Genomic DNA, 21839 nt, shown 5'->3' with positions numbered 1-21839 from the left:
ACAGACCAACAGTGCTTTTATCTGCTAATAACAGACAGTGAATATTGTGATAAATGATGAAAAATTAATTGCCAAGAAGACCAATTCTTCAAATGTGTTTGATAATGTCGCGAAATAACATTGTGAGTAAAGTAAAGGTTTTTGGAACAGTGTATTTTCCTCAAACCATTTCAATTTATCCTTATTTTGAGAAGAAGGCATGGTGTCCTTTAAAGGTCATGCATCTAAAAAAAGGTAGGGTCCTTAGTAATGCTCCCAATAATAAAAATACACTGCAGGGCTTCATGAATTTGGTTTTTAAAATCATTATATATATATATATATATATTATATACATATATATATATATAGATATATAATCATGGCTAATGCTACTAAAATGGCAATTATTGGCCAACCTCTACATAGAAACAAACAGACATTTAAGCCACATTGAAATTAATAGAAGTGTGTCAACATTTGCTTTGTCTACAATGAAAAATAATACCAACTGATAATATTTGAGTTAAATTCATGATCAACTCAGTTGGATTGCAGTGACAACAAAGACACAACCAAATCAGTCAAAGACATGACATGTATTAGTACCATCATACAATGTGCACTGAGCAAGATATGGTTGTTTTAAAGTGCTTTACAAATAAAGCTGGATTGGATATATGAATCATTTACAGTTAAAGTGGTAAAACACACACCAACACCTAACATTATCATGGAAAGGGTATGTATTTATAAGAAATAATTGTACATCCCATCTAAATCCAAGGCCTCTCTCTCCTATCTCGTAACAACAATTTGACATTTCATTTAAGCAGATTCTAAATCTGGATCCATGTTTACACCACTACTGAAAAAGCGGGAAATTTCATCCAAATCTCGCTTTTACTTTTTGAATTCTATGCCAGACAAACACCAGACAGACACCAGACAAACACAGGTAAAAACACTGGCAAGGGTAATATTAATATTGACTTAGCATAGGTCACATTTTTTCCGATCCAATACTGTACCTGCAATTATCTACAGTATGAGTTCAGACAAGCCCGGCAGAAGCTGTTTGTACAGTCCACCTGAGACCACAGGTTCCTGCCGGAAGGAACATTCCATTCACTTCACTTCAAGATAACTCATTTTCTGTTGACACCTTCATAATCAAAGGCAGACACGCAATCTTTAATGATATACAAAAGGCACATTATTTGTAATTACTTCAGCGCATTAAAGCTCCCTGAACAAAGTTAAATGATTTTTAATCATCTTTATGACATGGAATTGTTACACCTGCTTGAAAAGACAAGCCATCTAATGTATATAGCAACTGTTTCTGTGTTTATACATCTCCTGATGTACCTGAGTTGTTGAAGGTAACAGGTACTCTTCCCTATAGGAGGAACTTCTGTTGAGGTCATTGTTGGCATGACAATGACAAGTAGGTTAAACACATTAAACCCTTCATGAAAAATGTAGGTTTAAGCTGTTGGAATTGTGTTTGAAATGTAAGATATCAGGGGGATTAGGTAAATTGGACACTCTAAATTGACCATAGGAGTGAGTGTGAGAGTGAATGGTTGTTTGTCTCTATCTGTGTGTGGCCCTGCGATGGACTGGCGAACTGTCCAGGGTGTACCCCGCCTATCGCCCGATGTAGCTGAGATTGGCACAGCACCCCCCGCGACCCTCTGGTGGAGGATAAAGCGGTTAGATGATGATGATGATGATGTAAGATATCAGATGGAGATCTTAAAGGAGCGACTTCACGCCCCAGAGAAGCATTTACACCCATGACTTTCCTTTCTCTCATTGTTTTGCAATGCTGAATCAATACACCAGGGCTAATACTGCATTTACTGCTCATTCTGCTTCAAGGTCATGTGTTCAGTGGCTATGAGCAGAGGCTCTGGGGATAACCTGTACTTCAAAAGAAGAGAGGAGAAGAAAAGAAATGCATTAGGACTACAATAGACGGCTGTTTTCTGGCCTTCTTTTATTGCGCACATCATCAATTTTTAACAATAGTTTCTTGGCATGAGTTTAGAAAACGCTCCAGTCTTAACAAAGTCTGTTTAATAATCTATTCCGACAGAAGAAAGCCACGAACAGCTGTTGTAGGTTTCTGCTTTGTCAGAAACGCCTGTTGTGGGGTCAGTGTTTATACTGCTTTCAGTTTTGACATGTCCTCAAAGTCACATGTCATGCCACTCATACATTTTTGATTTTAAAGCAACATTTGGGCCACAAAAATAAAAGTGAAAAACACTTGCATTTGAGTATCAAGCAGATGGCTGGTTGCACATTTCCTTTCCTTTTGTTTAAACGCAATGAAAAGGTTATTACAGACACAATTTCCCCTTTTCATTTATACACTTCCTCCTCATCGTACAGTCGCTCACACATTTTAAAGGTGGAATGCGGTGTATCTGTGCAGTATTTTGTTAGACATCTCCTCATGGCCTCTGCAAATGACTTTCATAATCTCAGATCTGTCTTCAGAGGCAGTTTCCAATTAGATTATCTGTTGCTGAACTGCAGTATAATATATCTACCGCCATTAGGGGTGGGACAAGCACATCACATTAAAAAGCAAAAAAAAGGAGATTATTTACTGGTGAATGGGGGAAATTATTAATATTTCACATTTGAAAATGGTGTCTCGCTCACCAACATACAGTCTTCATGATTTATTTTGAAGTGCCATAAGGGGAAGCCTGTGTCATTCTGGGACGTCATGACCTCATGTAACATTTCTAACATTGCTTCCGTTATATTTGTTTCAGAACAGGTTTTAATTATATGTAAGTTTATAAGTATGAATATGCAGAAGGATAGAAGGCTTACATTTAAGAATCTATAAAAAACATATACATGCTTGCACAATTATCCTAAAATTATTTTGAATCCTACTTATTTCAGTTGAGGATAATCACAACAAGAAATGTTCATATTGTCCCATGCCTTGGTGCCATCTCAGCTACCCAATAGTACCTCCTCATACTTTAGAGTCAGATTAAGTCTTGCAGTCTGTTCTGTAAGTCTGGGACTTTCTCAAGCCAAGCTTTAGTTTATCAAAACAGACAAGGACCTAATTCCAAAGAAGTCAGCCCTGCAACATATTTGTATGATATTGCCTGTTCCTGAGAAACTGTTGTCTCTTCTATGCCATTGTGTCTAAAATCACACGAATGACTGAAAATGAAACCAAAAACATCCTTACATAACGACTCAGTGTATTTTCTCGACCATTGATACCTTTAATTTGAAAGTGCTGACCGGAAGTAGTATTTTTGCTACATCCGGGGGTGACTTACTTGACAAAAGCGGATTTCTGACCAAGTGGACTGTCAGACCGGAGGATGAAGCCCTCGGTCTTATCGACTGACTAATCTCATGTAAGTTGTTTTAACCTTTTTCTTTTAGAATAAAGTGTAAGTGAACTGTTTTGAACTTTGACGAAGGCTGCAACAGGTGAAATAAAGTGAGCTGTGATCGCTGCACCTGCACGCTGATGTCAGGCTAACAAAGATGAACTCAGACAAAAAAAACAAACTTTCCCCGCTCGTTGACATTAGTTTCAGATGAAGTTATATACTACGTGTCACTGGGTTTAAGTGGCTTGGCTCGTTTTTCCACCAGTGTGATTTACAGTTTAACTTTAAGTTGAACAGCAAACAGTTAAACTTGTGCTAGCGTGAACAACGCTGCTAAACTACAGTCAGTAACTGTGCGTTAAAGTTGCTAAAGACACAACTATCAACAAAAATGTAGGTCATTGTATTCCAATAATATTCAGAGAGGTCCAGAAAGTGAATATTTTGTGATAAAGAGGTCCACAAGGTCATAATGAGTTGTCTTTTAAATCAGTGCAAGATACTTTAGATTTAAAGGGGAACTGTTAAAATGGTTCCTGCAACCCCAAGTCCAAACATTGCACGAGCGTGGTCTGCCATATCTTCTGAAATATGAAAAACAGAGATGTACTTATACACAGTTAATGTGCATGCACATACAGTGAAACTGCCTCACTGCTTGTTTATTAAACTGTGTTCATATCTGTACATGTATATTACATGTCATTTACAGTATACAGTGAAATGTTACGTCCTACTGAGAATCATCACATGATAAGAGGAGACAAAAAGGTATCAATAACAGCCCATAAAAAAACTTTTTACACATTAAATATCTTGACTAGCTAACCTTGACGAAGGTTTTTCTGTTTTTGCCTTTACCTGGGAGAAAAGTATCCATATTGCTGTGTTTATCAGCTTCCTCTCCGCTTTTAACTGTGTATATTTTAGATTTCTGTGTAATGCATTGCCACTGCAGACCCTCATTTTTCTTCTCCTCTGGTCAAGATGTTTGTGGGAGGAAGAATGAGGCTTTTTATGTTAGGAAATCCTCACTGTCACTGCATTCTGTGTATTGAAGTCCTATTTATTACTGGTGTAACAGACCAAAACGCCTAACCACAACCGAAAACAGAATCATATTCTACAATATGTATATGTATGTATATATATATAGGTACATAGCTTAAATTACATTACCGCTCTACTCACATTTTTCTTTTAACGTTGCATAATCACCAAACCTGACTAACCTGATTATTTACAAATTTGCTCATAAAACACCCCGGTCAAAACTTTGTGTTTAATGTCTAATTAAACATTAAACGTGTACAGAAAGGATTTATGTTAATCAGTTTGACTACCATCCTGTTTTTTCTTATTTCACCTGACAGAACATGTATTTTTCTCTTCTTCCTAATCTTAGTTCCCTGTATTTAAATACAGCATTGTTTTCTTCCCTTTTCTTTATCTTTTCTGTTTCATGTACTGACCAAAAGTGAATTGCTCATTTTTGTAAACAGCTGAGTTTTAAAATACAGAAGCCATTATGTGTATTGTGGTATGCCTTGATTAGTTTCTGGAGTAATCATTGCTGGGTTTTATTGTTAGAAGTTAATGTTCTGTGTTCACTACCGAAACAGTATGAGTGTGTGGCACAATTTTTCTACTTCTCTGTCTCGCTGTTCTCACTGTTCATTATGCTGAACCCGTAGAAGATAATACATAAGGGCAAAATTTAATTTAAACAGCCAAATTGTTCTGATTCTGTGAATGGATATACACGACACTTTGTGATGCAGTCGAATCGATTTAGTATTTCGCCTTCAGTGTTTTCCTTTGATAAATTAGTGGTACACTCTGTGCACAATGCTCAAATAAATTGAAAAGTCAGAGGGGGTAAAGTTTATAGGATTGTTTTTAGTTGCTCTCAGCCCCCTGCACACTATGAAATGTGGACATGATGACTCATCTGTCCAGCTGCTCGTCTACCAGCTGAGAATTACCACCCCCCCTGTTACCAGTGTTCATCTTGCAGACACTAAATCATCGCAGTGCCATCACCATTGCTCTTTCTATTACTTTGTTGACTGTCAGGAACTTGTCTGGGATAGTTCCCCATCATTCTTAACAATCTGCCAAGAATCAATTTGCAGTTTTAACATCATGGAAGTGTAAAAATACCCCCACGTGATTTTTTTTTAACACAATAGATCTCGAGCAGAATGGGGAAGAATAGCAACAGTTGAGACGTCAAAGCTGTTTGAAATTTGCAACTTCATCGTTTTAAAAAACAAAACAAAAAACTGTAGGAAATAAAGAAAGTAAGAAAGAAACTTGATGGTGGACAAATTAAATGTAATAAATCATATTCAGCCCTGTCCTCCGTTTTAAAAACGTCACTACAAATATTAATGCTAATGTGTAGCCTTGTGCTGGAAATAATGTTGCTGGCAAAATAGAGCAGATGAAGGACAAATCTGTTCTTTCACTGGTGTCTTCACTCTTGCTGCTCAGAGCTGAAGCAGATAAAAAGAAATTGTTCAGAGTCATTTGACCCGGGGGTGAATTCTAATTAAATAAATAAAATGTTTAAACCTGGCATTAAACATGTTTTTTTTGACAATGTGGACAAGTACTGTCCACATTGTCTCTTCTCTTATTGTGGCCCATCAGCTACAGCACCCTGTCACATTCACACAGTGGAGAGGTAATTGAGCCACTTTTTACATGGTAACTGCGTTTCTGAAAATGAGAGACTGCTGTAGCTGAAGTAGCGTAATTGTCTGGCGCGGAGGCGATGTATTACAAGACGGATGATTGTGTCCAAGTGTAACGTACATTGCTGAGAAAGTGATAGGTGTGTGATTTCAGTCTGGGTATTAAACCTGCTGCCAAACATTCACAGAATGTAGTGTCTTCCCTGTTCTGTTGTGGAATTCACGCAGAGAACCTCGCTGCAATTTAGTTTACAGCCCTGGGCAGATGCCAGTGTGCATAGTAAAAACATGATACACTTATCAAACAGATAGTTTGATATTGAAGGGTATGATTAAAGCATAAACATGTATTTATAGTTACAATATAGTTGTTGTCTTTGGTTTAGGATGTAAGATAAACCTTATTTATGCAGGTTACAACACAGGTTTGAGATTCTCAAAATTGAGATGCCTAAGCCTGAGGCTTGTATGATTTTTAGCACAGCAAGATGAATGTGTTTTAAATAGTAAAAATGGCCAAATTGTTTGTATGCCAATGCATTCTCTTCAGGGGTCTGCTGATGTCCTAATGAATCATTTCTGCATCGCTGATTTATGTAGATGATGTTGGAGTTCTGGCTTCATTGGTGTCTGAATAAAAAAAAAGTTCAGAATTAGAATCAGCATCTCATCCATCTAAAGCTGCTGTAGCCGTTTGAAAACCAGTGAGTAGTTCCACATTGATCATAAAGGACACCTGAAGAACTTGAGGAAACTCTGGGTCTGGGGTAGATCTGCTCAGTATTTCTGAGTTTTATGCAACATTGTTAACGATTGTGTGCTTTTAAAATTCACCGTATGTCTTATAAGGTTATTCTAACCATTGTATTTGCACTTTGATTTAACTGGCAACAGGTTGTTTGGACGGTGAAACGTTTGGAGGGTCGTTTTAGAAATGTATTTGGTTATTAACTTGATTATTAATGAATAAACAATTATAATTCTATGGTTGGGGTTATGGGGAAGCTCTTGAGGAGATGTATGTATGTAAATTATAGGTATGATATAAACAGATTTTTTCTACAACTCAGTTCAAAATCCCAGCCTCTGTATACTTTAATTCTCCTCCTTTTCCCTCCTTTCTTTTTCTTACTGTGTACTTGCCCTCAGCCTTCAGCCCCAACACCCTCCACCCCCCCACGCTGAACTTTGTTGTTTTTTTTTCCTCTCACTCTAGTCAGTGCACAGGGAGTGGTGTTTGAGCAGTCATGTGACTTTTTGTCTGAACACAATTGCCGGTGTTTGCCATTGGCCGATTGTCTTTGAAAGAGCGTTGGTTTCCCGGGTGATGGGGAATGGCGGCACCACTTCACTTTTCTCTTCAGCTACACCCCGCCCACCCCCTTCCACACTGCCACCTCCCCTACTCACCCGGGCCAGCCCTCCCCTTTGGCATTGCTCTGAGTCTGTCTCACTCAGTCGCTGTCTCTTCCACAGGCTGTGGTGGAGGGTCAGGTAGCCTGTGAACACGACACACACACAGACAGTGACAGGACTGTCTCACTCTTCCTCCATTACGCCGCCTTCTTGTTCATCAGGCATCACAGAGTGCTTTTTGACTGCAACAGGTGAGTAACACACAAGATTTTGTTGTAATGTCAGTGTTCACTTTTGTTTGTTTTTTAACTTTCATTCACCACATTGCTTAACTTGTTCTTGATCCTACAAATGCCAGATTAGATTAGTCATTGATTAATGACTAATTGATAAATTAAAACCAAGTGAGTCACAGTTTATTTGACAGAGGCTAATAAACTGACTGAAATGCTCTTAGACAATAGGTCAGGCTGATTATGATCCAGTTTTACTTTTCAGTATTATGACCATGTACTTTGCTGTGTATTAATGTAAGTGTGTGTGTTTGTCTAAGACATATTTGTTATGGTGTCCAACCTTAACAACAGAACTATCTGTGTTTAAAACCATGTAAGGATAACGCAGACATAACATGATGGACTAAAGTTATTACTCTGCTGTAATGAGAGCAGTCCGGTAGGCTTAGTTCTTATGCTCCATGAAAGATTCAACAGCTGTGTGCACTCTCTGCTCTGCTGGTCTCATCATGGCTCTAACACAATATGGGTTGTGTTTGGGAAGCGAACCACTCTGTTAGGATTTTCTGGCATGGTCACCGTCCTGAAGTGTGCCCTGAGCTCCCCTTCTTGGGCTGCACTGACCAGGTGGTTATGTCTGTGTTTGGTTACCATGGCAATGCTGAAAACTGGCTCCCTGCCCCTCCCTCAGATGCACTCTATCTGATGACCTGGAGGATCCCTTGCACATACACACTCACCTTGCTTACACAAACACACACTAGCATCTGTTTGCTGACACTTAACCCTTCACATAGGCAAGGGATGGATCAAAGAATTGTTTGTAAAAGGTAGAAATAAATGGAACTGGAGAAAGCACTCTCCTAACCAAAAGCATATACCGTTGTTTTTTTTAAAAAAACAGTCCTGCATCTGGATCTGAATCCAGATGCAGATCAGATCCAAAATTTATCAATTTCTTCCTTGGGTCATAACCTGCATAACCCCAGGTTATTTTTAAACCATATTTACTTCACTTAACCTTTTACTATTTGAGTTATGCTGCTCACAGACAAACAAACGGAAAAATATCACTCCTTGATGGAGGTAATGATATTATTGTATGTTTTGGACTGGTTAGGTTCACAGATATTTGTTGCTTATATAAGATGACGTAAATAATGTCCATGTCAAATCCATGTCAGCCTCCCCTCAGGCTGCACACTTTTCTCTCTGTCAAACCATTATTGTCTGACTGTTGACCTTAGACCACCTTAGGCAGGTGAGCCTTTTTTTGTAAGTAGGAAAGGTCTAATGCTGTATAACATCTTTCATCCTGACTTGCTAAAATGACCTAACCATCTTTTGCTGATTAGCCACACCATTAAAACCACCCACATAATTGTGTAGGTTCCCACTGTTGTGGGGACAAGAGCCTGTCTCTTAAGACAAGACAAGATTTGTGAAGTTTGCATGTGGTATCAGTCAGCAAGACTCTTTCTAGATGGGCCTTCCATGGAGGGAATATTTTGGTAGCACATCCCACAGATGCTCAATCAGATTGAGATCTCTTCTGTTTGGAAGCCAAGTCGACAACTTTTTGCAGTGAAATAGAATGCTTAATCCACTGCCTTCAGAGTGATACCACTGTAATCAAGGTGTGTACTTGGTGGTATGTGGTAAAATATGCCACCAACTGACTAGTTACTTTGCTTCATGGCCCAGTTTTGTCACTGGGTTTGTCCATTCTAGAGCTTTCAGGGGTTTAGAGAGGTCAGCATATGCACTTTGTCCAGTCTACAGCTAAACATCTCCATATGCTGCAAGCTGTGATGCATTTTGTATTCCATCCACTTTTTTCTGTGTGCCTCCTGCCTATACACCATACTGGGCAGCCATCACTCTCTACATGCATCAGTGAGCCTTGGGCATCCCAGATCTTTTAGCTGGTTCACTGCTTGTCCTCCGTTGAGGGAATTTTGGTCAGTACTAATCATGGTTTATAAGACCTGCTATTTTGAAAAGCTCTGAGCAGTTGTTAAGCCATCACAATTGAACCCTTGTCAAAGTTGCACAGATTTCCATGACCTGCCAATCTTTCCATCAACTTGAAGAACTGAACTGTTGTGCGTCATCATCATTCGCCATCTTAAGTGTAGAGAAGTAGATTTGATTTGAGGCTCTATTTTGTATTGAAATTCAAAACAAATTATGTCTTTGGTGTTCTAGACGTATCACTTGCTTGTCAAAATTCAGTGTTTTAAGAATCATTATGTGAGGCGGAAGCAGGGCTGGAGTGGGCGTCATCGATCCATAGTCTAGTATTGTCTAGCTGATGCAACCAGGAGGAAACTAGTGCTGATGCCTTGTTGTTGCTTCTGACGGGGTTACCATGATGTCACCACTGCTGACCCGACAGTCCTGACATTCTTGCTGATAGGGCTTTACACGGACATTAAGGAGAGTATGTGGGAGATGTGTGGGAGAGATACACATATGCACACATATGGCCTTTGTCTAAACACAAATTAGTAATCTGGCATATCCACCCATCTACCCACACATCACACACACACGCACGCACGCACGCACGCACGCACGCACGCACAATGTCATTAATTCAGTGCCATGTACATGGCTACTCCAGCACACACTCAAACCCCCAACCATCCGCATAAAGATTGAGATGGCAGCCTCATCAGCCTTTTTAAAATTCAACAGTTCTTTAAGTGTCTACTCGAGAGCCTGGTAAATCAGTTGTGCCTATGTCCTCTTCTTCAAGATGAGCTGTCTGTTGTTAAAGCTGCAGTAGACGGGAGTGCTGGAAAAACAAGTCGTCGCCATGTCTAATCTGCAGGTTATTAAAATACTCTTGTTTTGTGATCCTCTCATAGGATGAGAATTAACAAACACTCTTTCTTATTCAACAGATGCCCAAAGGCAATTTCTCATTCTCTGAAACTCTTCGTCTATACGTTTTGTTGACTTTATTTTTCAGACACATGTTAAATCAAGTTAATTGTCTGACTTTCATTTAGACAGGTGTAGGCAGGTGTTGCTGGGGTAGCAACTATGCCAAGTGGGTGTACTGGAACAGCCTATAGAAAGGCCCATTCTCTTTCTGAATTATCTTGTGACTGGTCTAATCCTCTCATTACACTAAAAATGCAGTTGTCGTGCGATATGAGGATACTAGATCGTGAAATGTGTGGTGTCACATTCTATCCATTGCTGTTCAATGCTCTTGTATGGAAGCATCAGTTTGCCAAATCACACTATCTGTTGGTCCCTAAAACGAACTAATGGAGTTATTTTTTTGTCATATGGAATATGCTTTTCGGCACAAACAACAGTTATTTGCAGTGATGACGTCAATGGAGCTGTTTGTACAACGGATTATTGCCGAATCCTGAGATGTGTCTGTGGAGGGGGCGGGGCCAACTCACACAGAGACACAGAGTGGTCACAGTGGAGAATGTTAAATGTTCATAAGCTGATAATAGTCTTTGTCTGAAGTGTAACAAGACTTTTGCTTGTGTTAACTTTCCTGTTTAGATTATAGACCGTGGTCAGAAAGCACAGGGACATATTTCCTCCAGGACAGGATCTGTAGCTGCTTCGGCTGACACTCTTACTCCTAAAGGCACCGCAGCACTCTTATGCGTAACATGCGTAAAGGTGTACTGTACTGTATTAAAATGCATTTTTCAAAATAACCAAAACAGTCTGAGACTGAGTGTACAAAATGCTCTGTATGCTGGCTCGCACAGAATTGGCCTAAATGCTCTGTTGTTTGTCGTTTTTTCTTTATTTTTACATTGGCAAGTAGTTTGGGTGCACTGCTCAGTAACAATATAGTAAAAAAAAATCTATTGTTAAAAATCATTAAAAAATCGTGATAATGATATTTTATCCACATCCAACCCTATTTGTGAGGCTGTAAACAGAGCCTGGAGGAGGTGCAAAAGTGTTGTTGTTTCTCCCAGGTCACTTGATTTATGTTATGAAGAAGATTATTATAGAATTATTGATCAATAATGCTTCCCACCCCAAAAAAACAAACCCTTCTGTACCTGCCTTCTGTACAATTGTGTTTAACTAGTGAGATGACAATGAGCGAAACAGTGTTTTAAACCAGTCATGTGGTTGGAATAGCTGCAGCCACATCCTGTTAGGTTGATACACAGTGTAAGACATGAAGTAAGGGCCAGTCAAAAGAGAAAATTATGACAGAAAATCCTCACGAAACCTCAAGCCACAGTGTTACCAAAGAAGACATAAAAGAAGACATCTGAAGCATTGCCATCCCCTGGAGAATATATAATGCAAGATTTTTACAGTCTGAAACCCAAAGTATGTGCTGGTGGCTGTTGTGATGTCTGCAGAACAGTAGACCATAGTGTTCTCTGACTAGCGCCCCCTGCCATATGACAAAATCGCAGTGACTGACTTTTTTTGCTAAAGTCATGGTGCAAAATTATGGTTGAAAATCAACGATTTAAGCGGCTGATGAAAGTAATTGAACCTTGTCACCAACTCCCTGGCCACAAATATTTCTCTCGGACAGCACTTCTCTTGCTATATACGGACTGCAGAGAGGGAATAGAAGGAGAGCTCTGAAGTGTGTTTTACTTTGTCTCCTTGCATGTGTTTGTTTGTTTTTTTGCTGGGTTTGTTTGCCAGCAATTTAACCTATTTTGTGCTCTTCAAAGAAAAAGTCACGGCATGTTATTTAATTAACTTTATTTAGAACTGATCATGAATTTATTTCGTTCTTCTGTAAAGATTGTATTTAATATATACCTGTTTTATCTATCTAAATTCATTTTCAGAATGTGTGCTACATTCCTTGCTTTACATTTCACTTCAGAGTAAAAGGGAACCTTTAAGCTTAGCATAAATATTGGTGTGACATATATATATATATATATATATATCGATATTAAATGTATATTGCGGTAAGATTTTTTTCCATCTTGACAAGCCCTACTTTGAGCATGCATTTCTGCTTGCGTGTTTGTGTGCTTTTAGAGCATGATTGTAGCCGCAAAAGGTTTTCTTAGTCTAACACTACTGCTGTTTTCCTTTGATCCAGTAAAGCCACAGAGAGAAAGAGATGACAGGCCTAGTGGAGTGAAAGCTTTTAAATGCTGTTGTTCATGCAGGTGTTTGGGTTGTTCTTTTGGTTTTGTTTTTTTTTTTCCCAACAGAGACTCAGTGTAATAGAATTCATTGCGAAAAGTTTTTTTTCTAATAATCGGACAAAGGAGGGTTAAGGGTACGTCCTACTTCTATGAGGAAGACAAAATTGACTTGAATAGACTTGACTAGACAAACATCTGTAAGACAACATTGTTAGACAAGCAAATTGAAGCCTGAGGCACTGCCTGTGGAAATGTGTACGCACAATGACTGGACGCCAGTAAGTGTCACCAGGAGGCATTTCCCTTGCTCTGTGTGGGGCTTGCAAAGCTTTTCTTCACCTCTGACACCTGACCTGCACCCACCTCATACCTCCCTTGTTACTAACCTATATTCCTGTCCACTGACTGCCCCCCACATCCATGCCCCCTCTTGTTGGCTCCTGAGGCTTGTATGGAGGATAGGCACTTGGTGGAACACCTTGGAGAGTTCATTTTAACTTTCTTTTTCCTCTTGTTGTGATAATATGGTTGAACAAGATATCCATGTTCATTACCAACATACCTTACAGCTGAGTGATTAGGCAAAGTTTATGGCTTTACAACAGTTCCGTCTTTTTTTCCTGTACCAATCAGGCTGGCTGTAACCTATATCCACTAACTGATAGGAGAGCCAAACAGCAGAGTGTGACACATGCTACAGCTTTATCTCAAGAGACACAGAGCAAGTATATATCTAGAGGCAGGATGGAAAACAAACTTGCTTAGCCACAGGGCATGAAGGTGACATTTTAAAACACTGGTTAGATATTTTTTGACAGTACCGTCTGGAAGCAATAGAGGGTTGAATTCATTTCTAAATAATGCTGGTCATGTCCAGTAGCCAGTGTGGACTGGTTTTGAATAAACTGGGGGGGAAAGGTGTGTGATAGACAAAGGGTGCCAGAGTTTGGCCACTGTCCTGACAACTTAAGCTGCTAAAAGCCAGCTAAGATTCTTTGCTTGCTATGTTCGTCCAACCTGAAAATATTCTTCAGAGAGAAGGCAATTAGGCTGCCTGTTTGTTTTTTTTCCTCGCTGCTCTTCTATCCTGTTTTTGGAGTAACACAAAATTTGTTTACTAGCACCCTGCATGTTGATCCAGTTCAAAGGCTCTTCCTGTCATTTTCACTTTGTACTCTACTGTCTCCTCTTTGTCCTCACTTCTGTGCATTTTTAACTCAGCCGCTGTTATTTGAGAATGATATAGTGACAGGCATTTGCTTCCAAAACATGAATCACCTTCTGAGCCATGTTTCTGGGAAGAAAACAAAAGGCTTTGTCTGTTCTTGGTGTGGGATGTGCTATATTTATGTCTCAGCAGTGCAATTACCTTCACTGGCAAAAGCTATCTCCACTGTCATAATGATACACAAGGCAGAGCTACACTACTGGAGCAACAGCACTTGCCTGACCATAATAAGATAGCAATACTATACTTAGGCATGTTTGGCACAAACGCATTACTACCTTCCATCGCTTGCCATGAGAATGAAAACCAATGTCAACAAAAGTTCAGGATTTTGTAAGTTGTTTTGACCTCTGAAAATAGAGTGCCAGACCACTGACCACTGAGGCTCTCGCCTTGACCAACCTGTTGTCCACCTGTTGAAAGCTGTTTTTAGTGGAAGGCTGAATAAACGGGGTGAGAAGAAGGGGCAGACGAAGATTTGATGAGACAAGCCATAGTAGCAACAGTGTGCTACTCATTGTTGGTGAATAATGGCCAACAAAGACACCATCAGCATGTATTACCCTCTCTCTACTCTCCACAGAACCTATTTTACTGTTGCCAGGCCCAACCAGTCCATTTCTTAGCCCGAGAGCTATCCTCTTGTCTTCTTGGGGCTCTGTTATGGCAGGCTAGCCACACTTTGGACAGATAAATACCCACATCATCTGTTGAATATTAACTCATTAGTAGATATAACAAGAGAAAACAGTTGCGTAGCTGCACAGACAATGAAGCTGAGTGCATTTAAACATTTTCTGCAATAAGTAAAATTGGTAAATGGATTCTTAAAATGCCAGTTTTTCAAGTATTTTACACCTCATCCTTGTTTTCTTTAGCTTCTTTGCTGAATGCAGAGGGAGGGTTGGAAGAGGAGGGGGTAATGGGATTGCAAGAATGTTTGAGTCACACAGAGAAAGAGGGGATGATATGTGGGGGTTTGACAGGGGAGGATGGACGATGGAGGCACAGCAGTGGGAGGTGCCCTCAGGAATGCCAGGAAGGTGTCAGGGAGGTCTGGAAGGCTCTGGACTGATAATCCTCCACATCACATTATAATACCCTCACTCACCACTGGACCACTTGGCCTGGGGATCAGAGTTCTATCAGCCACCCTGTATACTTTCTTGGTCCTGACAGACAAAAATGAAAATTCCCTTCTCCATAAATTCACAATCACAGGGGCCTAGTATTGCAAAACTTAATGTGAGCCTTCACATAAACATGCTTCCAATGAAATTGAAAGATCTTTGCAGATAACACTGATAAACAGGACTTACAATACTTTTGGGGGTAAACTGGCAACTGCTACTTAAATCAGTTTCTGCTTGTCAACCTAGTTTCTTCTGGGGGAGGGAATGATCAAACAATCACAATGTATTGCTATTAATTTTTTTCCCCCACATATAAAAACTGCTGTGTAAGGGGATGTTTTTAATGATTTACCTTCAACATACCACACTGTTGATATGGGATTTCATGTGCAATTTTTAACAACTTGTTCAACAGACACTTTCACAGGCCCCAGGTCATCTGTTTTGTCATACCCTGCAATAAGGACGAATTGCCCCCTGTTAACCTTTACCTGGTAATCTTCACCAATTCATGATGCACAGCTAAAGGGTGATACTGTCAGGATCCGTGAATTGTACTTAACTTCCCTGCACATCCTTTTCTCACTGTGGCCTCTGGTCTCAGGACTCCCCCCTCCCCCCTTTTCCTAGAGTGTGGTTTAAGTGATTTGTCTGACAGCACAGCTCTTACATGTGCCAAAAGCTTTGCTTGATAGACCGATCAGTTCACATAGATGTGAACTGACTCTCTATGGGACTCTGTGACTCAACCAGCAGAAAGCCACATCATTCGTCATTGTGGGGTTTTGTTTGCATGATTTCATTCATGAAATTGATGTAATTAGTCTAAGACCTCTATTTTTGGATGATCTGCACTATACAGTGTGATCACTGGTTATCAGACACTGTGACTCCATGTCATTGTTTGTGCATGAATTTACAATATGATGTTGAATTAAAACAAAGTAAACATAGAGGTGAAGAACGTATTGTCACCTGAGTTCCATGACTACTGTGGTTTTGCGGAGTAGGAAGTAAAATGTAATTTAAAAAAAAGAATATATATGTATGTATGTATAAATATATATATGTATGTGTGTATGTATGTATGTGTGTGTGTGTATATGTATGTATATATATATATATATATATACATATACACCTCCAGCTTGCTGCCCTGGAGGTGTTTAAAAATGTTAAAAATGTCAAGCATTTGTTAAAAATGTTATTATTTAACATTAATGGAAAATACGCAACCACATAAATGTTTTTTCGAAATCCAAAAAGATTTTGCCAGTATTGACCAGAAAGAGATGTAAAATTCCTTTTTATAAGAAATAAGATTAGAACAAGAATTAAAACCTAACCGATCTGATTCACTGATATATTTGTACTTGTTTTAATATGTGCTTATTAACAATAAAAATGTACAGTACATAAATGTAGCAGTGATTTCATAAATTAAAATAACAAATGTATTTGTTATCTTTGAAATTTAGTATCCTTACCAAAACATTTCTTTATGTGATAATAGCACATTTATGTTTAATATTAAGATGTCATTAGTAATAATAGTCAGACTTGCACTTTTAGGAAAGTTGCCCAGTATCATGTCTCATCTTTTAAGTTTCAGGTTGGTGGGGGATGGTAAAGAAGAATGACATGAAAAAGTCTAATAATAGTTTAAATGTAAGCTTGAGGGAGTTGTAAAGATGGAGGGTGGGGTCTGACTCATGTGGAGTGGCTGCTGAAGGTCACACTAGTTTTGGTCTGTTTGTGTTTTCTAATATGTCCGAGGTGGAGACGGAGACATTGTTTTCAACTTTGTTTTATTTTGTTTGTGTTTCTCTTTTAGCCAGAGTTATAATTTGGGTCACTGCCATCTCATCTTTATGCTGGATGTTGTCTAGGTCAAACACACACACACACTGTGTCATAACATTTCTTCGGGGACTTTACCTAGGCTTAAATTCATTTCCTGGAGACTTGACCTTATAACCAAAACCACAAAAAATCCCCCCCCCCCACCCCCAATTAGGGACACAATTTGTGTCCCCAGTTGGACAATACATCCACAATAGACTGGCTTTTAGTCTGAAATTTTTATCTCAAAGTTTGCCTATGACAGATATCACACACCTACACACTGTAATTGCACCTGGTGTGCTGGACTATGACCTCATTCCAGGAAAAGGAAGAGATCACCTGATGCGTTCATTTGTGTAACCAGCTGTTCATGTGACTGGAGGCCAGAGGGAAGGTGGCGTATGCATGCCTCAGGTTATACATTGTACAAATAGTAGAGACTCTTGTGTAAATACATGTGCATGCAAAGAGATTTTAGGGTATTTTGCACCCACCGCCGGGTTTTCTTACAAGCACTCCTTTGTGCCATTGGACAAAGTAGAATAGTAGAAGAAAAAAGTGAGTAAATTGATATGGAGAAAGAACGACAGAGCTGAAAAAATGCTTTCAACTACCTGGAAAGAGGGAGGTACCTGATCTGTCAGCATAGTGAGAAAGGGTGGGGAGAGAGAGAGAGAGAGTAGTGACAGGGAGGGTGTGTTTCTGTGTGGGTGAAAGACACCAAGAGGAGGAGGAGGGGTATAGAGAGAGAGAGAGAGAGACAGAGAGAGGGAGCCAGCAGTCTCTCAGATCTTGGCTGTGGTGAAGACACCCAGGAGAAGTGCGTTTACAAGGCAGCAAGAAGAGAAAACGGCGAGATAGAACAGAGCAGAAGTCACGTCATCACTTGAATCTCCTCCCGCAACCACATCGGACTGCCCGTGACCTCAGCTGGACTTGCACACTCCTCACTGACACACACACACACACAAACGTAAGTGACTTGCTGCCTCGCGCACCAGCTGAACAACCGGCTCTGCTGCTCTGTCAGAAGTCAGGATTTCCACGAGCGAGGAAGAGAGACAGAGAGCATAAAAACAGAGAGAGGAAATTGAAAGTCACTGAAGAGCAAGAGAAGGAAAAGATCCTCTCATTTGGTGAGTGTATGAGCTTCTTTCAGAGACTGATTGAATGTGACTTTGCCTAGTTCACTGTCGGACGTTGCTTTGAAGTTGGATCTGTTTGTTGCTTATCTGTTTGTTCCAGTATGCACATACAGAGAGCTATTATGATTAATAATAAGTGTGAGCTTGTGTTTGTGTTTTGACACAAAAGCAGTCCTGTGTTTTGACTTCAGGGTGAGTTGTGTCTTCACATGTACCTGTTGACACTAGACCCGACACCCAAGTATTCCTTTATGAGGAAAAAGGACTCAAACCTGTTTGGTTAAACTTCACTCTTGGGGCACATGTTTGTTTTTTTGGTTTACTTCTTTGTGTGTGTGTGTGTGTGTGTGTGTGTGTGTGTGTGTTTAAATGCTCTCTGTGTGACTCAGACTCAGAGCTACATGTACATTTTTGTTTGTGAAATCATTTACAGAGTTTGGAGGACTGTGTGAGCCCAGTGCAGTCTCTCACTTACACGGCTCTCCTGTCACACTGGCTGCTCGTTTCACCACTCTAGGATTTAAGATTCATTTATGGAGGGCATGGGTAGAGTTCAGCTCACTCACTACGTGTTTTTGCTGCATTTTACTGTTAACGTGCCGCACATCTCAAACGCACCAAACCTCTCTTAGACTATTCAAACACTGACTCATCGTTATGCGAGGCTGGAGACTTACTTAACATTTTCTCAGCATGGTATGTGTGTCAAGATAGTGGACCTCGGGGCTCATTAGCTTGCTGTATTTGTTGTCCAATCAGGGCCATTGATTGGAACACCCCCACTCTACTCTCCCTAAGGGAGGTGATTCTTCTTTTTTCCCTCCTGACCAACAGTTATACCTCGCGTTTTATCAGTGTGTGTGTGTTGCACACAGTGAACTTGGTTCCACAGTGATAATGTCAGCATACTAGATGGTTGCAAGGAAAAGATCCAAACCACAAAGTTTGACTCTAGCATATGTTCTAGTTTTTAGTTGTGTAGCTTTATATTGTATATGTTGTATAAACTAATTTATTAATTGTATTTTACTTTGTTTATTTTAATAACTGTGATAACTGATATAATTCATTAACAATATAGTATCATGATATAGGTTTCTTCAGTTGCAGCTTAACAAAGGTTCCATATCGATATAATAATGCATCACACAAACATTTTGAGGTTTTGTCAACTTTCGCTCAAAAGCAAAAGTCTTTGATTATTTGACATTTGTCATGATAATTGATTGATCGAATCTATTGATTTGAAGATGTTTCCATAACCTTATATTCAACAAGTAAAATGTAAGAGCTTTACTCTGCTTGGTGTGAAGAACAGAGATGTACTGCAAAATGTGCTCTTCTTATTTTAAGTACCATGGGTGCTCTATCTTCAGTGAAAACCACATAGCAGGATAATGATGTGGTTGCGGGCAGTCAGACTGCACTATTAAACTTTGAACCTTCTTTGCAGCCTTTTGTAGTTTTCACTTTTTCTCTCTTCTCTCTCACTGCTAAGACATTTCTTATGTTCTGTCACACGAATGAGCCTGTTTAGCATGGGACAAGCCGTGTGTCCTCTGAGATTCATTGTGCCTTGTTCTCCACACAGATATACACACACACACACACACACCCCCACCACCCCTTAGAGTCACCCGTCTGTCCATCCGTTTGCATCTGTCAGTGTGTCTGTTCGTCAAACAGCTTGCATGACAGGGAGGAAAAAAGTCCAGCCATGCACAGCAAGATCTCTCTTGGGATTCATGATGGGAATTTTCAAAGTAATTTTTCATGCCTTGATGACTTAATTTCTTGCAGTCCTTATCAGGAGTGTTTCCCCAACTCCTGCAGATGTACTCAGAGCCAGGGGTAATTGAAAATGCCAAAACAGCATGTGAGTGAAATAATATGTTTGCATGTTTCGGGCTGTGATTATTTCTGGGAAGGTGGTTTGCACCATTTTCTCGCCCGTCTTTCTCGTCTCCCCCTCTGTAACAGTCTTTCCTTCCTATGTGTTGCTTCATCTACTTCTCCGTTATATACGTGTGTCCTTCCCCTGCCTGTGCAATGTGACGGAAGGTAGTGCTCAGCACTGCTCATGTCAGATCCATTAGGGATGAAAGCACACTGCAGTGATAAAAGATTGATCCAGTCTTCCTTGCATCACATTCACATCCTTCACACCCTGCTCCCTCACTTTGCCTCATACCCCTATTTCCAATCTAAAGTCAACCCAGTTTTCAATTTATCAAATCATCTGTACGACTTTAAATAAATCATCTCCACCAAGTTTGCTCGAGCAAACTTTTCCCTCACATTAATCTATAATGGGCACTTTCTGTGTTTCTTGTAGAAGTTGCTTTATTCAAGCACTTGGTGGCACAAAGAAAGTAACCTTCCTATGAAAGGCCCAGGTTATGTTTCAAAGAATAGCTTTCTCCCTCCATCTCTCCTCAGGTGTTTTTGTAACAGGAAGGTATGTTCTTGGCTAGCAGAACCAGTAACAGACTGGCATCCAGCCCAGCACACACCGAGCTTACTTTACCTGTTGTATCTGCAGATTCAAAGACAAACACAGTAGACCTGCAGTTTGTCAACTAGAAGGCTATAATTACTGAGAGGAAGAAGGGGATTTGGAGAAGGAATTTTTTCTGTGGCTTTGCTTTTATTATCTTAAGACAAGTTTTTTAAGATGACATGCAAGCACATTTTTTGAGCTGTACAAAATTCTGCACTGATCAGAAACAAGTGCATACCTTTTGAATCCAACCTGTAATGTCTTGTTGCCAACTGTTTGTCTTTCTCTGAATCTCTTTTTTATTTATCCAACATGTGCAGGTCGTACTCACAGAATGTCCTTACGGGGTTTTGTCCACCATGTTCTGAAGTGATCCAGCTAATCATGAAGTCCACATAAGTGTATGTGGTCATATCCTGTCAGGGTGAACTTCCTGTAGCCTTCATAGGTGTTTGCTGTCATGTCATCAAACCAGTGGCATTTCATTTCCTGTCTTACTGTAATTTAAAGCATTCGCAGTTCTCAGGTGTGTTGCTGTGATTATGGACCGTCTGAGTATCCATGGTTCTCACTTCTACTCTGTCGTGATCATGGAGTAGTAAACATCTCTGCCAAAGCCCTGGGGATGGTCATGTGACTGAGTGCGTGTCCATGGATGTGTTTGTGTGAGAGTGAGCAGCAGGTTGCTCCCTTATCCAACCAGCCATATTTTGTGGACTCTCCTCCCAGAGCTCTCTGTGCAGTAAATAACAGGGTGACTCTGCCAAGGGCCACATTCTGTGTCCAGCAAGGGGGGGTCAAGATGCCAGTAAGAAAGAGAAAATGTCTGCCTCAGGGCTCACAACTACTAATATAAAACAACAGACAGGAGAGGAGGGAGGCAGGTGGATTTGACAGACTCATCCCTCAAGCTCAGAGGCTTGACGTTGGTGCTGTCATTGAATGTAGATGTGTTTGATCAAGCATATTAGGAGCAAAACAAGCACATGTAGATGTCATCTCCTGGTGAACAAATGCACACTGATGAGAAGTAGAGCTTGGTAAAACTACTTAAAGTACAAGGGAGTAATTTTAGCCATTATTTTACATGCCTCTTTTGATTTTATGACACAGAGAGGAGCTACACAATTCTGTTGATACTTAAATAAGGTTGTATGCCAGTCTTGCATTCTACGAAAGCTTGCTGGATCTCGCATTCCATTCCTGTAG

At 40.0% G+C, this 21839-nt stretch overlaps 1 protein-coding gene across 2 annotated transcripts in view; it reads left to right on the top strand.

Moving 5' to 3' along the window:
• Positions 1-3312: 3312 nt before the first annotated feature.
• The window catches only part of rassf7a (Ras association domain family member 7a), a 35342-nt gene continuing 16815 nt past the window's right edge, over positions 3313-21839 (top strand). The window contains exons 1-2 of one of the 2 annotated variants that reach the window (XM_044036168.1): positions 3313-3386; positions 7541-7671. The gene's annotated coding sequence lies outside the window, so the exon portion shown is untranslated. Of the gene's footprint in view, positions 3387-7540; positions 7672-17725; positions 18122-21839 lie in introns of those variants that run through there. The other variant, XM_044036167.1, reaches the window with a different exon arrangement.

This window comes from Solea senegalensis, linkage group LG10 (genome assembly GCF_019176455.1).
Source record: "Solea senegalensis isolate Sse05_10M linkage group LG10, IFAPA_SoseM_1, whole genome shotgun sequence".
Lineage (NCBI taxonomy): Eukaryota > Metazoa > Chordata > Actinopteri > Pleuronectiformes > Soleidae > Solea > Solea senegalensis.
Note: the sequence above shows the minus strand (reverse complement) of the source record. Positions and strands in the feature narration are given on the sequence as shown.